A 21,742-nucleotide genomic window follows, 5' to 3' on the forward strand; every position below is an offset into this window, starting at 1 on the left:
TTCCAATTTCTTGTCTATCTTGTGGTCTAAATTTCTTAAGATTTACTTTTCATTATGCTAACTTTTCAACAGTATATTTGCTTTTATACCTATCCATTTAATTTTAATTTCAATTACTATTTTCATTTCTAGAACTTCTGGTTCCTTTTCAACATGTTTGCTCTTTTCATTTTTAAGCCTGTTACTGAACATATTAAATGTATTTATTTTCTATTTTACATCTGATAATTCCAAAACGTGAACTATTTGCAGATCTGACTCAAATGATTCTTATATTATGCTTTTTTCCTTGGATGGTCTGTAATTTTTATTATAAGCCACTTATTTTCATTAGAACTTTACCAATGGGAATTCTTTGATAATGATGATTATATGTTAGGTTTTATCAGGCCCTTGGGAGTAGTAATAGCCCAGGATCATTTTAAATTCTTAACGTTTAGTGTGAATTCATGCTGCAAACTAGTGTGAGAGGTGGTTTGCGGTAGCACATTTTCAGGGACATTTTTTCGATTTGCAGCAATATTCTAGAAGAAAATTTCTCTGTAGAAACCCTGGGGGCATAAACGGAAATAATTTCTATATCACTCTTATAAAGGTACAGTACAATGGGGCTCCAAATTAATGAGGAAGACTATTTCCTGCTAAATGCTCCACCTTGACTGGGTCTAGGCTTTGCTTCCTGATCCCTGAGCCCCACAAAGACACAAACAGAGAAGCTCACCTGATTTGGCAAATATCCTCAAGGCAATAGCCAGGTTCAGAACTCAGCCTGGCCTAAGTACTCTCCCCTTTGCACCAGAGCACTGATGCATTTAAGATTTTATTTTATCCAGCATTTTAGGTTGTTTTCAGCAGAAAGCTGAAGGTACTTGGTACCTTGATCCAGGTACGTGGTTCACCATGCTGCTGGAAGCAGATGTTTACATTAGTTTCTGATGACAATGTCACTAAAGTACATTATCCTTTATTTTAGCACATAATTTCTTATGTTTTCCTTTCTGCCTCAGCACACTTGAGAAGTCTGACATACTTCTAACAAGAGTTGTCATTATGATAATAAATCTCAATTGGAAGTATCCCTGGAGGTAAAAGATTAATGGATACATTCTACAGTACACACAAGTGTTGCAAATTTTCATTTTGTGCTTTCATTTCAATAATAAAAAATGTATTTTACCATTTTCAAAGAGAAAAGTGAGAGACATTTTTAAAGAAAACTGCCTTAAGAACTAAAGTTGGAGATTCTCAACATGAGATTTTTTTTTCTTTGAAAGAGATCCATATTATTTGAGAGAGGCACTGCTCCATACTGAAAAGTCTCAAATTGCTATATTTAAGTTACCAAATAAATCTTACTTCCATATCTTAGTCCTCAATGGTACTGTATGTAGTCAATGTACCTGATTATACAGGTCTGCAATCCCTTATCTAAAAAACTTAGGGCCAAATATATTTCAAAATTCAGAATATTTTGGATTTCAGAAAGGTAATATGACATATACACACACACACACACACATATATATCTCACATCCTAGTGAAGTCTGAGGCAATACCCCAAAATAAATATGTTAATATTTCTGTGGCAAAATGTATATTCACAGTAAGAGGGGTTGTAAATAGAGACCACCAATACCCTTACATCCACTCAGATCATGTTTTGCCACTATAGGGTTAAGAAAACTTTTGGCTTCTGGAGCATTAAATCATGGAAATGGACTTATAGATTTATTATCTGTTACAGAATGGAAAGCCAGGTAAATTTCATTAGAATTTCATATAATATCACAGATCTGAATAAAATCTTAATAAGGGTAAAGAGCTCACCTTAAGGGACATGAATTTAATGTATAAACTTTGTGATTCCTCCCCAACAAATACTTGTAAGTCTCTTTTTTGTCTATCTGTGGTTTAACAGTTGAGGATACAGAGTAAGTAACCTCCTGATAAGGAAATGTATTATGAATTACTATAATGTCAGAAGTACCTAAATGTATACAGGAATTTTAAATATAGAATTTTAAATCTATATAAAATGTATATAGGAATTTTAAATGCTAAAGCTAAAGTATTAGCTATATTGGACTATGATTATAGTATCTCTGCATCTAGTAATGTAGATAAAAGGTAGAGAAAGAGATGTATAAGAGATATACTATTCAGAAGAACCTCTGCTGGTTCTTTTCTAAGAGGCTTCAAATCAGAAACTTCTTGCTTCTACTACATGCATGGCTCTGTTGTCATGCTTAGAGTCTATGGTAAATATTATATAATTATAAAATGAAAGCCTTCTTCCTTTAGAAAGGATTAACATACATAATACTAGGAGATATTGGGCAGAAACTTGAGGAGGCAATATATTTGAAGTTGAAATTATGAAGGATAAAGAACTTCATTAATTTAAAAATTGAAAAAGGAAAATCTAAATCATTTACCTTGATATTAATCACATCTGGAGACAGAGAACCAAAGGATTATCAGCATGAGCTGTGAAGAAATATTGCTTGGCTTCAAATCCCAGCCCTGCCTTTCACTAAGCTATGAGACCTATCAATTTAGAATTATAATACTATCTACTTTCATAAGATTCTTAGTACAAATTAAACAACAAAAATAAAGCACTTAGAGGTACAGAGTAAGTATACAATGAATACTCGCTGCAGAGATGGTAATGATGGTTATTACTATTATAAATTTTAAAAATTATTAGCTTTCTTCCTAAAGTAGATATATAAATATTATAACCTCCAAATATAAAAATTAGGGTACAAAATCAGTAACAATGCTTTATATTTTGAAGTTTTGAAATTAAAAACATATTTGTCTAGTGTTAAGGATAGATCTCCCTCACGACCAATGACATCCACTGACGAGGTGGCCAAATGAGATCAGGACTTCTTGGAAGAGTGCCACAATACGTGTTTCATCATTTTCTTTATGATTCGACTTTCACTTCCTTATTATATTTGTCTCCATGCACTTTGCAGATATTTTGCCAATCATGCAACATGATAGAACCCTTCTTCTAATCCTTGTAGTTTAATCCAAAAGAACTTAAAACATATAAACTTTTAATATTTTGTTATTAATGGCCAAGAAAAGTCTAAATTACTTTATTAACAGCTTTGTCTGATGCCAACATTCTCACACACACAAAAAAGAATTTATGAACAATAAAAATAACTATACTACCTCTGAAATAATCATGAGTTTTCACTATTAATGCCATTCTCAAAAACAAAAAGACACAGCAATGTAATGGCATCATGAAAACAGGACAGGAATATAAATATCTCCTAGTTACATTCATTGTATCCAACTAATTTAGAATGTACTATTCTGTTTCAGAATTCTTAGGTTAAAATACTCAAAATAATAATTTTCTATCCATTTTTGAGATACTACTTTTAACAAATGTGGTAGATCTAAGAAAAATATATAAATAACATGGTTAATTTCAGCCTAGCAGCTACAGTACATTAAAAATATGTGTATATGAATATAAAATTTATTTAATGACCAAAAAAAATCCAGCTCAGTTCAGAAATTTTCATGAACATAAAGGTTCTGGTTTTTTTCTTTCTTTTTTTTTTTTTTTTTTTTCTGGTTCTGTCACCCAGGCCGGAGTGCAGTGGCATGATCATAGCTCACTGCAACCTCAAGCTCTTGGGCTCAAGTGATCCTCCCACCTCAGCTCCCTGAGTAGCTGGGACAACAGGCGTGTGTCACCACACTCAGCTAATTTTCTTATTTCTGTAGAGGCAGGGTCTCCCTATGTTGCTCAGGTTGGTCTCAAACTCCTGGGCTCAAGTGATCTTCTTGCCTTGGCCCCTCCCTAATTGTAAGGATTACAGGTGTGAAACAGTGTGCCTGGCCAACATAAATGATTTTTAGTGTAATATTTAATAACTCACATAGGTCCACAGCAAACAAGGAATAGCTGCAATTAACTTGGTTCGATTAATTATGAGTTCAATACCTTTAAAAAGTGCTTTTAAAGTTTTATTATTGAATCTCTTCATGCTACATTTTCAATTTTAATTGTTTCTATCTTACCTATACTATAGTTCTCAGAGTCCTAAATCTATGTTGTTTCTAAATAATTATTTACTTTTTTAAAATTTATATTTCATCCATTATATTGTCTAAGAATTCTTACTAGGAAATAAAATATAGCACTGAGAAAAGACTCAGATCAAAACAAAATACAATAGTCAATTCTTGATAGCCCAAAGTAAACTTAGGCAAATTTATTTTTTCCTTGTACCCTTGAGCCAGTCACTGAACATCTTTCCTTATTACCTCTTTGGGTAATGAAGAACATCAATTGTGCTGTTTCTAATAAGCTTTACTACATGGAGTGAAAAAAAACCATGCCATCTGTTATTTCTACTAGAACTGCAAAGAAGTTGAAACCAACACTTGAATAACTGTACCAAGGGGCCTGAGGAAGACTGTAGCCAGTCCCATGCTTTAAGCAAGGAATAATTAACCTCAAACTATATGGCAGCATCCAGCCTACAGATAAAATTGTTTCTCACCATTTTGACCCTACTACTCCAGCTTCCTACTTAAAATCGGTCTCATTAAATACTTAAACATGTGAATCCTGAAGCATATAATAGGATTTTTGGGTTACACTTAATTTAAGTTTACAATCTCTAATTCTTTTTAGGTGGTCTTAAGATATTTGGAAACTTTATTTTATTGACTTGCTATTTTACCTCCCACCAAGAACTGCATGTCATCAGCAAATCAAGCAATTTCACAAATGTCAAAAGAGCAACCAGAAAGTAGGCATCATCTCAGATTTGTGGCTTTCCTATCCAATCACTCTCAAGTAACCAATATTAAAAAAACAAATTGAGGCTAAGATAACCCTGGTAAAGGGAAAGAGGTAGTCATTCACTGAATTCAGATCACTAAACAATGTTTTTCATAGAAAAAGAAATGTCTACTACAGAGCTATGGCAAAGCCCAGAAATCCAAATGTTTGTGAATTTTATGGAAACTGCATAGCAATTAGTTCAATTATTCACTGCAATTTATTTAAGCTTTGCCACTAAGATTTAATACATAATAAAAGAAATTTCCATTCAATTTTCCTCACCTCCAATATTCTTAGGAATGAACCATATTTATTAATTATAATAAGGTACCATTTCTCAAGACTGGAAGCCACAGCATTGTATTTCCCAGATTTATTCAAAAGTATAATCAGCTTATTAAACTTGACATAATATATTTTAGCAGTTTATAGATACCAATATTTTCTAAATCTGAAGACTTCCTCATTTTTAAAAAGGAAAACAATTTTTTATTTATTTTTATTTTTTTTCTTGGCAATTAAGGTTGGTTCTCACTCAAAAAAGGAAAACCATTTTCTTCCTGTTAATTTGTCTAGTCAGTAGCAAAAATAGTCTCGCATTTACTGAACACACATTATTTGCAATGCACTGTGTAATAAACCTAACAGCCACTACAGCTTTAAAGATATTCTATAATCTCAGAATATCTAAAAACATTGGTAAACCTCATGTAAGAAAAAAAAAGGCATATAAAAGGAAGGAACTCACAACCTTTCCTATTGATTTAACAATACATTCTTTGTTTTGATTAAGATTCTCCACTATAAATAATGTCTATCCCCATAAAATCCAATACTGAGATTAGAGGGTAAAATCAAATCCCAAATGTACTGCAAAAAGATGTATATTTGATTATAATGCTACATGATGTCATGTATCCAGGAGAACTGAAGCATTATGGTCTCTTAGGGATAAAACTGCCTCTTGGTCATAGATTTAGGTGACACAGCATGTGATCCATTGTCTCTAAACAAAAAATGTGTGCAGCTGCATTTTCTAGTCAAGGGGGATGGGAGTGCAGAATACAAAAGGGTCAAAGATCTGTCTCATGGAGAAATTGCTTCTCAAATGGGAGTAAAAAATGAAATAAAAGTGAGTGGGGGGAAAACCTTTCTCCAACTCATACTAAAAGCAGATACCATTAAAACTGAAAAAAAGAAAAAAAATATGTGTGGCAACCTTCCACTGAATTTACTTTTCTACTATACTAACTTGCCCAGATTCAATTTGTAAACCATGTGTTTAGATGCCACTTCTATTTAAATATTAATAATTTTCTGTCAATTGTACACAGTGTATAGACTTCCTCTACACAATGTTGCAGCATTTGTCTCAAAAAGAAAAGTGTAGTCATTCGTCCCTTTCTTGGGGAAGTTAAAATGAAGCAATAACTTACAAACCTGATATTTTCTGCATAAAGACCAAATACATTGAGTCCCTAGCACACAATCCTCCTTCCTTTCACAGAAACACGGATTTCAAAAAGCAGTACCACAAAAGATCTAAATTGAGTAAAAACTGTTTTACGAAAAATGGCTATTTTGAATAAATGTTAAAAAAAACTGGTGACTAAATAATTTATAAAGTTCTATTATCTCAAACATAGCACTTATATACCCTACATGTTACTAAATACAATAGAAAAGAACCACTACTAGCTCTTAGAGTAAATCTGACTTAGAAAACCCATCTACTTAAATTTTAGGATTGCTATCAATGCTACATCTAAACAAAACTATGTTAAAAGCAGAAAAAAACTAACAGCACAGAAATCAAAGAACAAAAATAATAATTAAAGGAGAAAAATATACTTACCATCTAGAATCAGAAGTAATATCACCTGTACTATAAGTCATACAGCGACCAATTATTAGCCAACCAGCAGTCTGGTTTTTTGACAGACTTGTACAGTCAGCCCTCTGCATCTGTGGGTTCTGTTATCCATGGATTCAACCAACTGCACATCAGAAATATTTGGGGGGAAAAAAAGGTTGGTTGTGTCTGTAACGAACAGATATAGACTTTTTTTTCTTGTCATTATTCCCTAAACAATACAGTATAACAACTATTTATATAGTATTTACATTGTATTAGGTTATTATAAGTAATCTAGAGACTTAAAGTACAGTATATGGAAGGAAGTGGGTAGGTTATATGCAAATACTACACCATGTAATACAAGAAACTTGAGCATCTGTGGATTTTGGTATTTTCAGGAGGTCCCAGAATCAATCCCCCATGATATCAAGGGATGACTATATTGCACTTGAAAAACAACACTGAAAGGAACAAAGTTATAGAAACCTAAAAAGTCAACAAAGCTAATGTCCCAAAGGACAAATCTGGTTGGCATATGAATATAAACATGTGGTCTTGTCATCAAAATTTGTTTATGTATAACAATATTTCAATGCCTTGAATATAAGTCATAGTCATGCAGTAAATCACCTATAGCCAAATAAATTGCTCCACTGAAAAGAAGCATCTTTTAAAAGTATATTCATGATCAGAAATAAATCTAATAAATGCAGACAATGATACCTTACTAATAGCCCCAATGTCAAATTTGGAAAGCAAGAGTAAAACTTAGGCCTCTATACTGATTTGTTTAATATATTGATTTTATATGTAATTCTAAAAACAAAACAAAAATACAATTAACAGAATTAAGTCGATTTTAAATAGGGCTACATTAACCTCATATGTACTCTGACTTAAAAATATATTTATGCTAAAAAATTATTAAAGACATTAATGTTATTAAAGACTATCTCCAGCTGGACACGTTGGCTCACACCTGTAATCCCAGCACTCTGGGAGGCCAAGGCAGGTGGATCACCTGAGGTAGGGAGTTCGAGACCAGCCTGACCAACATGGAGAAACCCCGTCTCTAGTAAAAATACAAAATTAGCTGGGCGTGGTGCCGCATGCCTGTAATCCCAGCTACTTGTGAGGCTGAGGCGGGAGAATCGCTTGAACCCAGGAGGCGGAGTTTGCGGTGAGCCAAGATCGTGCCATTGCACTCCAGCCTGGGCAACAAGAGTGAAATTCCATCTCAAATAAAAAAAAAAAAAAAGACTATCTCCAGATCATTTTAGAAAGTAATACTTTCTAAAATAAATGTTTCTAAATAAACTTACATGGAATATAACCTAAATTCTAAAAAGCCATATCAACTGCAGCTACATATAGCTAAGTAGTCTAGTGGTCACTACTAGCAGACATGGTTAGCAAGTGAGTGGATGTTAGTTCTATTTGCTACTATAAATACTGGAAGAGAAAATGACTAATTTTTTTCTTTTTGGAGACAGATTAATGTTTGCAGTGTTTTGTTTTAAAAAGCTGTTGAATTTGAGACATTTGTGAGATATCCAAGTAGGACAGGCATTTGGGATACACATGACCTAAAGTTCAGGAAAGAGGTCTGGTCTGGAGATAAATTTTGGAGTCATTAAATCAGAAATATCTCTGAAATCTGTCCACTTTTCTCCATTTTCACTGTCACTACTATAGCCTAGGTCAACATTATCTTTCATCCAGACCACTCCAAAGGTAGTATAGGTTGAATACTCACTTCTTACCCAAAATTCTTGAGACCAGAATGCTTTGGATGTGGGATTTTTTGGGACTTTGCAATATTTACTTGTATATACATGATGAGATACTTTAGGGATGGGACCCAAGTCTAAACATAATATTCATTTATGTTTCATATATATCTTATACAAATAGCCTGAAGGTAATTTTATTTTTCCCTTGGAGATGCTGAATAAACTATGTGTTGTGCACCTGCATTTTGACTACAAACCATCACATTAGGTCAAGTGTGGAATCTTCCACTTGTGGCATCATGTTGGCACTCAGAAAACTTCAGATTTTGAAGCATTTCAGATTTTGGATTTTTGCATTAGTGATGCTCAACCAGTACACATGAATGGAAACCCCTATGGTGTGTTCTGCACAACCACACACAGTAGCTCTTACAGTATCTTCCTAAATTAATCTCCCTAAACTTATGCCAGACTCTCTCTTAATTTGTTCTCTGTAATACACTAATATAATACTGCAGAATGTAAACCTAGCAATGTCCCTTTCCTGCTTAATCCATCAAGGGGACGCTTAGGTCAAAATCCTTAACCTTGTATACAAGACCCTGCGTATTTTAGTCATGCTCTAACCTTTCAGGTCACATTTTTTGCCACTCTTTCCCTTGTTCTCTCCATTTCGGATATCTGAATAGACCATGCTTTCTCCTCTCTCAGAGCCTATACAAATCCTACTCCCTCTGCCTGGAACACTCTTCATTCCACCTAACCCTGGCTAACTGCTATTTATTATTCACACCTCAGCTTGGAAATCTTGGGAGAAGGCCGGGCACGGTGGCTCATGTAATCCCAGCCATCTGGTAGGCCAAGGCAGGCAGATCATTTGAGGCCAGAAGTTTGAGACTGGCCTGGCCAATATGGCAAAAACCCCATCTATACTAAAAATACAAATATTAGCTGGGCATGGTGGCATGTGCCTTTAATCCTAGCTAGTTGGGAGGCTGAGGCAGGAGACTCATCTGAACCTGGGAGACACAGTTTGCAGTGAGCCAAAATCGCGCCACTGCACTCCAGCCTGGGCGACAGAGGAAAACCTCGTCTCAAAAAAAAAAAAAAAAAAAAGAAATCTTGAGGGAAGAATCTCTAAAATCCCAGACTATGGAGGGGCCCCAGTTCTACTCTCCCATAGTACTCTAACCTTTTGATAACATTTGTCACACCTGAGATGGTTTAATACATATCTTTCCTGACTAACTGAAAGCTTCATAAGGGCAGAGCTAGTTGTCTGTTTTGTTTACTGCTCAAATATTTGTTGTCTGGCAAATCTTGGTTCTAGTTCTGCTAGTACATAATTTTGCCATCTGTAAAATGAGATGTTAGACTTTATTATAATAATCTAAACTCTAATCAAAACTGAAATTCAAATACTACTACCTTTCCTATAGATACATATATGTGAGATCTACATTTCCTCTCTGTATTTATTCCACATACACTCACATTATATTCCATATATACTCACACATGTATGTTTACATTACAAATACACACACACACAGAATGAAAGAGCTAGTACTTTCATAAATTAAAAAAACTCATTGAATGCTTATTGGTAACAGGTATTGTTGTAAATACTTTACTAGTATTAACTCTTTTAACCTTATCCATAACCACCCTATCAAGTAGTTGCCATTATTAGTGTCTATTTTATATGCAGAAACACATACAGAGAAGGATTAAACGGTGTGCTCCAAACTGCAAGTATTGGCTCCAGAGTTCACACTATTCACTGCTACACTAGCCTGACATTCTGCCTAGATTGCTTTTTAAGTACAAAAGACCAAAAACAAACAAACAAACAAAAATCAATAACTGATTTGGAATCTACATCCTCAAGCTAATGCTTCTATATTAGAAGTCAGTCCAAACTATACTAATCCTGTTCAAATACATTTCTCTATATGCTTGCTTTTGATATTCTAACAACTGGATTGTCTACCTTCCCTCTCATCATTCAGTCAAACCCTAATATTTAAGGCCTAATTTAACGACAACTCCTCCACATAATTCCCACCCCAGCTTTTTTCTGTTAGAGTCTTTCAATCTCTCCGTGTTCCAACTGCATTTACATTTCCTCTTTTTACTGTAGTTATTTATGTTAAGAGACCAAAAGAAACAATAGACATGAGATCACTTCATAAACACTAAAGTTATTTTATAAGATACTTAATACACACCAAGTCAAAAGTATCGTTAACCAAAGAAAGAAAATAGAAAACAATGGACTCAATATCCCTAAGCAGAGTACTTCAAAAGCAAGCACAACCTGGCTCTAACTTGCTGCCAATTTGAATAGAAATACAAAGGGAAAATTATACCCAAACCATACCACATCATTAAGTTTTGTTTTAACTAAACAAAGAAGCCATTTTAATCAAACTACATGAAACAAAAAAAAAAAACTGAAGGATGAAATATGATATTCCTTAAAATATTTACTCGTCCAAGCACTTTGGGAGGCCAAGGCAGGCAAATCACTTGAGGTCAGGAGTTCAAGACCTGCCTGGCCAAAATGGCAAAACCAGTCTCTACTAAAAATACAAAAATTAGCCAGGCAAGGTGGTAGGTGCCCGTAATCCCAGCTACTTGGGAGGCTGGGGCAGGAGACTCACTTGAACCCAGGAGGAGGAGGTTGCAGTGAGCAAGATCGTGCCTCTGTACTCCAGCCTGGGAGACAGAGAGAAACTCCATCACACACACACACACACACACACACACACACACACACACACAAAATTACTGAGCAATTTGTCATTCACATACAGAATACTATGCGTTATACTGTGTTTTCCATTCTACTTTGTGACCTTTTCACTTTCTAAATTTCAGGTCTCTACTTAAGAGACAGTTGATGATATATGACAATAGTACAGCAAAAGAAAACTTTTAAAATATTATTTTAATTCCATCTGAACAGTATTTCAAAGTAGTAATTGAAGGAAGCCAACAGTAAATTCATTTGTATAAAAAGCACTATTAAATTGGATAGCCATATGCAGAAGAATGAAACTGGACCCATCTCTCACCATATACAAAAATTAGCTACAGCAAAGATTTAAATGTAAGACCTGAAACTATACTATAAAAATTCTAGAAGAAAACCTCGGAAAAACTCTTCTGAACATTGGCCTGAACAAGAATTTATGACTAAGAACTCAAAAGCAACTGCAACAAAACCAAAAACAGACAAAGCTTCTGCACAGTAAAAGAAATAATCAATAAAGAGACAACCCACAGAATGGGAGAAAATATTTGCAAACTATACATGTGACAAAGGACTAATATCCAGAACCTACAAGGCACTCAAACAACTCAACAAGAAAAACACAACTCTATCAAAAAGCGGGCAAAGAGCATGATCAGTAACTTTTCAAGACATAAAGCAGCCAACCAACATGAAAAAAATGCTCAACATCACTAATCATCAGAGAAATGCAAATTAAAACTACAATGAGATACCATCTTACACCAGTCAGAAGAGCTATTTATCAAAAAGACAAAAAATAACAATGCTGGCAAGGATGTGGAGAAAGGGGGAATGCGCATACACTGTTGGTGGAAATGTAAAGTAATACAGCCATTATGAAAAACCATATAGAGTTTCCTCAAAAACTAAAATCAGAACTACCATGACGTTTCAGGTGACAGATATTCTAATTATCTTAATTTGATCATTACACGTTGTAAACATGTACCAAAATATCACATGTACCCTCAAAAATTTATCAATTATAAAAAAGAAAAAACCAGAATATTTAAAAATATTGATACACCAATAAAAAACCTCCATTATGACTAAAGTCCACCTCATCCAATCCCTACACTTTGGGGAAAGTAAGCTCCTACTCTGTGTTCTCATAATACCCTTGAATGTATGTTTAGAAGAATATGTCTCATAATGCAATTATTTACTTACATGCATCTTATTCCTAGCACAGTATAAATGAAAGCATTCATACTTTCAAGAGATTGAATCCCACACAAAGTTACAACTTAAAAAAAAAAAAAGAAACAGAATAAAGTAACATCCCTATAAACAATAAAAGCAAGTCTGAAAGAGATGCTCAAAGAGATAAAAATGAACTCCTATTTCAAAGTAAACTTAAAAAAAATTATGAGAAATACCTATATCAGATATATATATAGTATTATACATATATCAAATATATCAGAATTAGAAAAGCTCAGAAATGAGGTGACAGAGCTCAAGAAAGAATTTAAAATAAAAGGGAAAAAATCATTTCAGAAATGAAGACTTAAAGGATTATGAGAAAAGAATGCATTGGATAAAATCTTAGAGAAACAGAAGGTGTAAAGAAAGCAAGCTTAATGAAAAAGAAGAAAAGGGGGGAGTGCAAGAATCTGCGTGAGCGTGAGCATGAGCAAGAAAGCAGGCTTAACTATAGCATCTAGGGACACATACTTGAGTAATAAAACCAAAAACTTAATTCATTTCCAGAAAACCCAGGACAGTGGTTACTTTTTAAAGGACAGGGTTACACAGGTGCTAGCCTTATAATTCACTAAGTTACACATTGGTTTTGTGTGGTTTTCTGCATTTGTTTCACTTTACAATTAAAAAAAAAAAGAATTTAGGAAAATAAACTGCTGCTGCTATTAATTTAAATCTACCTCTAGCCCAGGCACAGTGGTTCACGCCTGTAATACCAGCACTTTGGGAGACCGAGGCAGGCAGATCACCTGAGGTCAGGAGTTCGAGACCAGCCTGGCCAACACGGTGAAACCCCATCTCTACTAAAAATACAAAAAAATCAGCTAGGCGTGGTGGCACATTCCTGTAGTCCCAGCTACTCCCGGGGCTGAGGCAGAATTGCTCGAACCCCGGAGGCAGAGATTGCAATGAGCCGAGATCACGCCACTGAGCTCCAGGCTGGGCAACAAAGCAAGACTCCATCTCAAAATAAAAAAGGAACTTACTTGCTATTCTAATTATGTATAATTATTTGCTTACAGTTCTATCTCAGCCACCAGACCTGTAGTTCTCAAACTTTCAATGTTATCCCACAATAAGAAATGTATTTTTTTCAGAGACCCACAATATACATACATATATAACTAAAACAAAAATATCATGAAATAACACTTTTACCCTTACCACATATAATGTACTAAAATTTTTTTAGATTGTTTTTTAATAAAAGGTGGTCACAATTTCATGAAATAATACTTTTATCCTTACCACATAAAATGTACTAAAATTTTTGTAGTTTTTTTTTTTTTTTTTGAGATGGAGTGTTGCTCTGTCATCCAGGCTGGAGTGCAGTGGGGCAATCTCGGCTCACTGCAAGCTCCGCCTCCCGGGTTCACGCCATTCTCCTGCCTCAGCCTCCCGAGTAGCTGGGACTACAGGCACCCGCCAACACGCCCGCCTAATTTTTTTTGTATTTTCAGTAGAGACGGGGTTTCACCGTATTAGCCAGATGGTCTCGATCTCCTGACCTCGTGATCCGCCCACATCGGCCTCCCAAAGTGCTGGGATTACAGGCGTGAGCCACTGCGCCCAGCCTAGATTGTTTTTTAATAAAAGCTGGTCAAAATTTCCCACCCCAATTCAGTCACCCATTTAAGAAATACTACACTAGAATATAAATCCTTGTTCGTAAAACTCAATACATTCATTTTTATGCTCTAGTACAGACCATAACATGTAGTGAACTTTTAAATGTTTAAATGAATGAATAAATACAGTAGATGCTGTACTAGAAAACTGAAACAGTATCTTCATTGCTTTGGGGCAAGTTAAAAAAAAAAAACAAAGGAGAGAAAAGTGAAAGAGTAAGGCTCTCAAGTCAAACTGACCCACCAGCCCCAATATACTTATGCAATCTCTGACAAATGACTGAACCTCCTTGAGTCCCAGGAAATAATACCACTTACTTAACTTGCTATAACAATAAAGTAGCAACATTCCTGCCACAGAGTAAGCATTCTATAAATATGAGTTTCTCTCCGTACCTTGTATTCTTCCCTACTCCTTCTTAGGAACAGATCAAGATGAAAGCATCTCATCCTAACAAATACTCATTTTTTTAAAGACTTTAGATTGTAGTACAAAGATTAATGATTTTTTTCAAGTCTGAGAGATTTGGGTAAATACCCAGTATTACATTTACACAATTTCTCATTATCTGTTTATGAGAATATGACACTCCTTACAGCATTATTGAAAATTAAATTATGGCCAGGTACAGTGGCTCACACCTGTAATTCCAGCACTTTGGGAGGCCGAGGTGGGCAGATCACTTGAGGTCAGGGTTCAAGACCAGCCTGGCCAACATGGTGAAACCTCGTCTCTACTAAAGATACAAAAATTAGCCAGGTGCGGTGGTGTGTGCCTGTAGTCCTAGCTATTCGGGAGGCTAAGGCTGGAGAATTGCTTGAACCCGGGAGGCAGAGGTTGCAGTAAGCCGAGATGGAGCCACTGCACTCCAACATGGGCGACAGAGCACAACTCCATCTCAAAAAAAAAAAAAAAAATTAAATTATACACACATGTGTCTAATGTAACTATGCCAATACATAGTAGACACAATAAAGACTGCAGTTGTTGCTATGATTACTAATAATTGTTCAATCAGCATAGAAAGAGGTAGTACATAAACTGAATTTTTAAGGTTGGAAGGGTTGGACAAAGGCATGGTGCAGTCAAAAGGACCAGTAACATCTTAATTATAAGAAACCTCTTCCCCTTTTTTTCTGTATTTCCTCTTTTAAGAAAAAGAAACAAACTACAAGGATATAAATGTGTCAATTTCCTCAATTCTCTATCTCCAAGGTTACATATAAAACCCAGAATAACCACACTAACCATGTATAATGCAAAATTTAATTTAAATATTGGCCAGGTGAGGTGGCTCATGCCTAAAATCCCAGCGCTTTGGGAGGCTGAGGTAGGAGGATCCCTTGAGCCCAGGAGTTTGAGACGAGCTTGGGCAACATAGTCAGACCTCCCCTCTCAAAAAAAAAAAAAAAAAAAAAATTAAAAAATTAGCCAGGGGTGGTCCCAGCTACTTGGTAGGTTGAGGCAGGAGGATCACTTGAGCCTAAGAGGTGGAGGTTGCTGTGCACTGTGATTGTTACCACTGCACTCCAGCAGGGTTGAGTGTGACCCTATCTCAAAAAAAAAAAAAAAAAAAAAAAAGAATTTAAATATATAAAAATTCTGTTCAGTGGGCTATACAATTTAAAGTGTATTAATGACATATTTTAGAAAGAATTTCAGCTACAAGTTCAAATTAAGAGTGTTTTGTAGTTAACCCAGTTTACCAGAAAAATATTAACTGAAATCTTTACTCAATAAGTCTTTAATAAAATTTTATTCTCCAATAAAATTGGTATTATTTGGTTAAAAACATTCCCAGTAACATTCCCAATGTTAGGATGGCAGCACTCTTCTACTCTTCTATTAAATATACAGTATATTCCCTCCAAAAACGTTTATTATCACTTTGAAAACTTTGATTAATGTTTTTTATTTCCTCAGTCTCATTTTTTTTTCCATAAATAAATAAGCATGGCTTCTCATAGAGAGACCAGGGTCCCTGTTATTTTCCCCACGTGTTTTCTCCAACACATGTTTCAAAGCACTTCTCAGGAAAAAAAAAAAGGCTTTTGAGTGGCAGAAGCACCAATACCTGTAAAAACACTAGCAAGAAGGCAAGAATTTTCTTCTAACACCTGTAAACATTTTTAAGATAGGAAGATAGTTAACAGTAATTAAACTATCCCAGTGATTTAACAGTAATATATCTACTCGGGAAGAATCAAAGTAATTTTCCATTATCTGTGTTGGGAGCAAAGAGATGGCTATTTTTATGGTACATATATTTAAACTTCATGCTAATAGCATATATTCTAAATGTTTACTCAAGAGCTTTTATTTATTATTTAGCCTTTCAGGGCTTCAGTAATTTTATGTTTATAAACTGTTAACGCAATCAGGACCTAAGGTGAGGAGATACATCCTATGTGATATTTAAATCAGGCAGACTCCAGAAGAAATGTCTCTCTTGCTCACCACTGCATTCTTAGCACCTACATACAATAGATACTAAATAAATATCTGTCCAAGTTTAAGTATTCGTTTATAGAAAGGAAAATTAGGTTGAGGGAAATTAAAAATACATGAATCAAAATTAGGTTAAGGTTTTTGAGTATGGTATGTACTTAGTGACTTGCTTTCAAAAGAGTAGAGATCGGAAGGAGGCAGGAAAGTGGGCGAAACACCACAAAGACCTCAACTACATGATCAAGGTAAGCATCATCAGTTTTATCATGTTGTTAGTTTGTATCCTTGATACGATGTGATGAGACTGGCACTTCATCTCTGTTATCTTCCTCCCTAAAACTCATAATCCCAGTCTAATCATCAGAAAAATACCAGATAAATCTCAATTGAGGGATATTCTATAAAATGTTTGACAAGTACTTCTTAAAACTGTCATAGTCATCAAAACAAAGAGAAGTCATAGAAAGTGAAATTCTGGAACAAAAAAAGACATCAGGGAAAAATTAGCGAAATAGGAATAAAGTATGTAGTTTAGTTAATAGTACTGTAACAATTTTGTTTCCTTAATTGTGACAAATGTACCATTGTAATGTAGGAAATTGAACAGGAGAAACTGGGTGAGGTATACTCTGTACACTACCTTGCAACTTTTCTGTAACTATAAAACTATTCTAAAATAAAAAGTTTATTTAAATAGAAAAGTTAGGGTAAGGGAAATAAAGGATATATGGATCAAAATCCCTTAGAAGCAAATAATAATAAACATTCTTTTGATTCCTTTATATTTAGTGGCAGGACAGGGATAGCCTTCTCATTTAGAGGAAATAAGATTATTAATAAAACAATACTATAAGCCGGGCGCGGTGGTTCCCGCCTGTAATCCCAGCACTTTGGGAGGCTGAGGCAGGCGGATACCTGAGGTCAGGAGTTCGAGACCAGCCTGGCCAACACGGTAAAACTCCGTCTCTACTAAAAATACAAAAATTAGCCAGGCTTGGTGGCAGGTGCCTGTAACCCCAGCTACTCCAGAGGCTGAGACAGGAGAATCACTTGAACCCGGGAGGTGGAGGTTGCAGTGAGCCAAGATAGCGCCACTGCACTCCAGCCTGGGAGAAAGGCTGCCGGACTCCATCAAAAAAAAAAAAAAAAAAAAAAAAGCAATACTATAGGCTATAGGCATTGTACACATCTGTAGTATTAATTTTGAAGTCACATATGACCAAACCAAAGGCTCCTTAAATGTTAGTTTCCCAAAGCAATCTTTGTTCTCAACCCTTCAAAAATTCTTTTTTTTTTTTTTTTGAGACGGAGTTTTGCCCCATTGCCCAGGCTGGAGTGCAGTGGCATGATCTCAGCTCACTACAACCTCCACCTCCTAGGTTCAAGCGATTCTCCTGCCTCAGCCTCCCAAGTAGCTGGAACTACAGGCATGCCCCACGAGGCCCAGCTAATTTTTGTATTTTTGGTAGAGATGGGGTTTTGCCATGTTGGCCAGGCTGGTCTCAAACTCCTAACCTCAGGTGATCCTCCCACCTCAGCCTCCCAAAGTGCTGGGATTACAGGCACGAGTTGAGCAATCCTTTTTTCAAGGGATGGGAGTCTGGCTACATTGCCCAGGCTGGACTTGAACTCCTGATCTCAGGAGAGCCTCCTGCCTTAGCCTTATATAAGTATTTTATGACCTCATTTACTTTTCTTTCTCAACTAAAAATTGCTCTCAGTGATTAGCATATATACTCATTTCTCAATTGTATTGTCTTTTCTGCCCTGAGGCCTGGATACCACTTCAATATCTTTATCTATTAACTTTTCTGATTGAGCACCATTGTTATGGGGTAATTAAAATTCCAATAAAATGGTGTTGCTATAACCTCTCTATACAGTTCTTGTGCAGATTTTAAATGGTTCCTGTGGTTTAACATTCTTCAAGTAAAATTGATTCAAATAAAAACATACATTACAGAAATAATTCAAATCTACCAAAGCATTCACAAAATGAAACGATGCATTAGTAAACAAGGATTGTCCTTAAATTCAAAAATTTTCCAAACTCTCCAAAAGTTTATTTTTTATCTTCAACTCTTTGACCTTCTACTTTTATATATCCTAAAAATTATATTTCATTCTCTTAAAATCTGTTCATGTTAACATTCACATTAACTTCACATTTTTCAAAAAAAGCTTTAAAAAGCACACATATACACAAATCAAATCACTACTTCATCTCTAAAAAAGTATTTTCACTGGTAATTTTATTTACGTATGTTTAGATCACAATTTTTACGTAAAAAGAAAAAAACAGATTTTTCTAAAACTATCAAAAAGAAATCCAGATAATGCAATTATTTGTGATTACATTAGAATCGCTCATTAATGGTTTTGAAATTCAAGTAATATTTTTTCCCAAAGTTGGCAAACTCCATAATGCACTATTCTACTATTCCCCATCACTCTATGATGGTACCTAATAATGCTGAGGTTTTAAAGATGGATCAACAAAACAGCAGAGAACGGCAAAAAACGTCGGTATACACCTTAGGAGAACTGCAAGGTAACAGAGGTAAGTCTTAAGATTCGGATGGAACAGGTACAGGCATGAATGGTTCAGCCTCTCCCACCAAGATAAATGTACATGCGAAGCGACAGCACAGTTACAAAGCTCCTGGCTACCAGAGAAACCTCAGCCCCTAGTGCCGCTAGCGCACTCTATTACACTCAGCCGGCCACGTGGCTGTCACAATCAGAAAAAAGATAGGAGAAACAACTTCAACTAACCTGTAAATACTTAACCGCCCTCCTCCCCTCACCTTGGAGTTGGGGTAGAAGAAAGTCTGTGGTCATTTCTTTGCACGCTACAACTCTTTCTTCCCAGTAGGGAGAAAATGAAGTTCAGAGACTGCTGTAAAAAGACTTTAAAGCAGAAATCCAGTGCAAGAACACTGCGAGAGTGTGGCTCCTCAGCGAAGCAGACACCCCAGCTCCCGAGAGCTGCGGTGGAAAGAGGCATTTTGCAAAGGTGCAAAAGGGGGTGGAGTTAAGTAGAGTGGAGGATGGAGCACAGAGCACATGGGCTGCTTTCCCCTAACTACCACCGTCCTGCCGGGTTTCACACACGCTGCTGCTGCAGTGGGGCAAACTCGAAAGGCTGAAGGCCTCTTCCACCGCAGACCTCTCACCTTGCCAGGAAAGAGGACTGAAAGGCAAAGGTAACCACGGCCCCAAAGGAGACGGCGAACAGGAAGTGTCCATATGCAGCTCTGAAACATTAGCTCCCAAGACAGCCACCCTCGGAGGCCCCCTCGAGGCGGTGGAGGGGCAAGAGGGTGCCGGGGTCGCCCCCACGCACACCCGGGACCCGCCTCTGCCCACCACAACGCCCGGCCGCCCCTGGCACCTCCCCGGGCACTACTTGGCGGGGCCCAGCCAGTCCCAACTGGGGCCGGACGAGGACTCCGAGCCCGGCATGTCTCGCTCCACTTCAAGCCAGAGGAGGTGGCGTTGCAAACGCTCCGAGGTGCTTGGGGTACTTCCCTAACAGCAGATTCCAGCCCCGAGCCGAGCCATGAGGATCCTCGGGGCCCCCTCCACGCCTTCCCGGAGAGACGACACCCCTCGCCGCGGTTTCCGCCGCGCGACAGCCCCTCCCGGGCGGTCATTACCTCTCAGGAAAAACTCCTAACTCCTCACAAGCCACACTCCCCTCAGTTCGACATCCCCCGGAGCCCACACACCACCCGATACGCGCGCCGGGGACACCCGCGCGCCGGGGACACCCCCGCGCCGGCGCATATTCCTCACGGGACAAAAATGTCCAGGCGCGTCACGGGACAGCCGCCTCCGCGCCCCACGCCTGGCGCGGGTCGCTCGCGCTGCCTCCGCGCCCGGGAGCTGCGCCGCGGGTTGGGGCGGGGAGCGCCGACCCCGGAGCGCACCGCTCCACCCGGGACTCACCGTCAGCTCGGCCGACCGGCCGGGAGGCGAGGGACCGGCCGGGGAAGACACAATATGGCAGAGCACCGCAGCTGTTCCCTGCAGCTTCCAGCAGTCGCCTCCGGGAAGACGCGGCAACCAGCAGGCAGCAGCAGCTGCAGTGGCGGCCCCGGCAGCACCACATCCCCCTCCCGCTCGCTTCCTCCCCCTCCCTCCCCTTCCCCGCTGCCATGGCAACGCGGCGCCAAGGAGATTAGCCCCACCCCTCCCTCCCGTCCCGCCTCCCGCGACCCCGAGGAAGGGGGCTCGGCCGGCCCCTCCCGGTTCCCGCCCACTCCTACCGAAGGGACGGGCCTGGGATCCGGCTGGCTGCCCGGCACGGCGGCTGGGGTGGGGGTGAAATGCAGGGTCCGGAAGGGCGGGGCTCACACGGAAAGCAGGGCGGAGGCGCTGTAGGCCGGTGCGGGTTTCGGGCTGAGCAGGGCAGGGGAAAGCGGGAAAATGGAAAGGCCTCGCCTGTCCGAGGAAGGACCTATAGGAGTGCGGCGGTGGCGCGGCGCGGCCGCTGAGTGGCCGAGGAGGTGCGGGGGCGGGGATAGGCTGCCGCAGGGCTGGACGGCCCTCGGTGCCTGTGTCCGGGCTGCGGAGACCTTCCTCGACAGCCCAAGTTATGTGGGTTTCCTCAAGGCCTTCCGCCATTGCCCGGGCTTTGAAAGCGCTTTAGAAACGGTAAAGCATTGCTGTAACTTAAAGTAGTGTTACTCTGGCTTGACTGAAATGTTCTGTGGAAACAAGTCACTGTGTTTGCAGTAGGGAAAAAAAGACTTAGGGATCAAATCCAAAATTTAGTGTGCATAGCATTTACAGAAGCTAAGGACTTCACATGCATTGTCATATACATAATAATAACATAGCTTTGCCACATGAAATACAGGAGTGCTCATTTAAACCTGAATTTCAGATAAATGGAGATTTTTTTTTTTTAGTATAAGAATATCCCGTTTGGGATATACTTCCTGTTTGTTTTGGTTCGTTTTACTAAATCTGAGAACCCTATATAACTCATGGAAACTTTACAGATACGGAAACTGAGGCTTAGAAGTGGAAATTTTACAGATATGGAAACTGAGACTTAGAAAAATGACCCGTCAAAGGTATGAGAAGTGGCAGCACTAAGGCTCTAGTTTGCTACGAATATGATCCTGATAATTAAATCTCTGAGTTTCTCTATCAATATCTTCAAAAACTAGAGTAGTGATACCTATCTCACAAAGGTGTTGAGTAGACTAAAAGAAAAGGTATACGAAGCC

General features: G+C 37.9%; 1 protein-coding gene across 10 annotated transcripts in view; it reads right to left on the reverse strand.

Annotated features, from left to right (window-relative positions):
* The window catches only part of FOXN2 (forkhead box N2), a 65,087-nt gene extending 44,110 nt beyond the window's left edge, over positions 1 to 20,977 (reverse strand). Inside the window, exons 1-3 of one of the 10 annotated variants that reach the window (XM_063713676.1) lie at positions 20,454 to 20,574; positions 6,684 to 6,825; positions 722 to 906 (exon numbers count right to left, since the gene is read on the reverse strand). The gene's annotated coding sequence lies outside the window, so the exon portion shown is untranslated. Of the gene's footprint in view, positions 1 to 721; positions 907 to 6,683; positions 6,826 to 19,277; positions 19,442 to 20,161; positions 20,261 to 20,453; positions 20,592 to 20,773 lie in introns of those variants that run through there. The other 9 variants (XM_054548204.2, XM_024242773.3, XM_054548202.2 and 6 more) reach the window with 9 other exon arrangements.
* Between the last annotated feature and the right edge of the window lie 765 nt (positions 20,978 to 21,742).

The sequence above is a fragment of the Pongo abelii genome, chromosome 12 (genome assembly GCF_028885655.2).
Source record: "Pongo abelii isolate AG06213 chromosome 12, NHGRI_mPonAbe1-v2.0_pri, whole genome shotgun sequence".
Lineage (NCBI taxonomy): Eukaryota > Metazoa > Chordata > Mammalia > Primates > Hominidae > Pongo > Pongo abelii.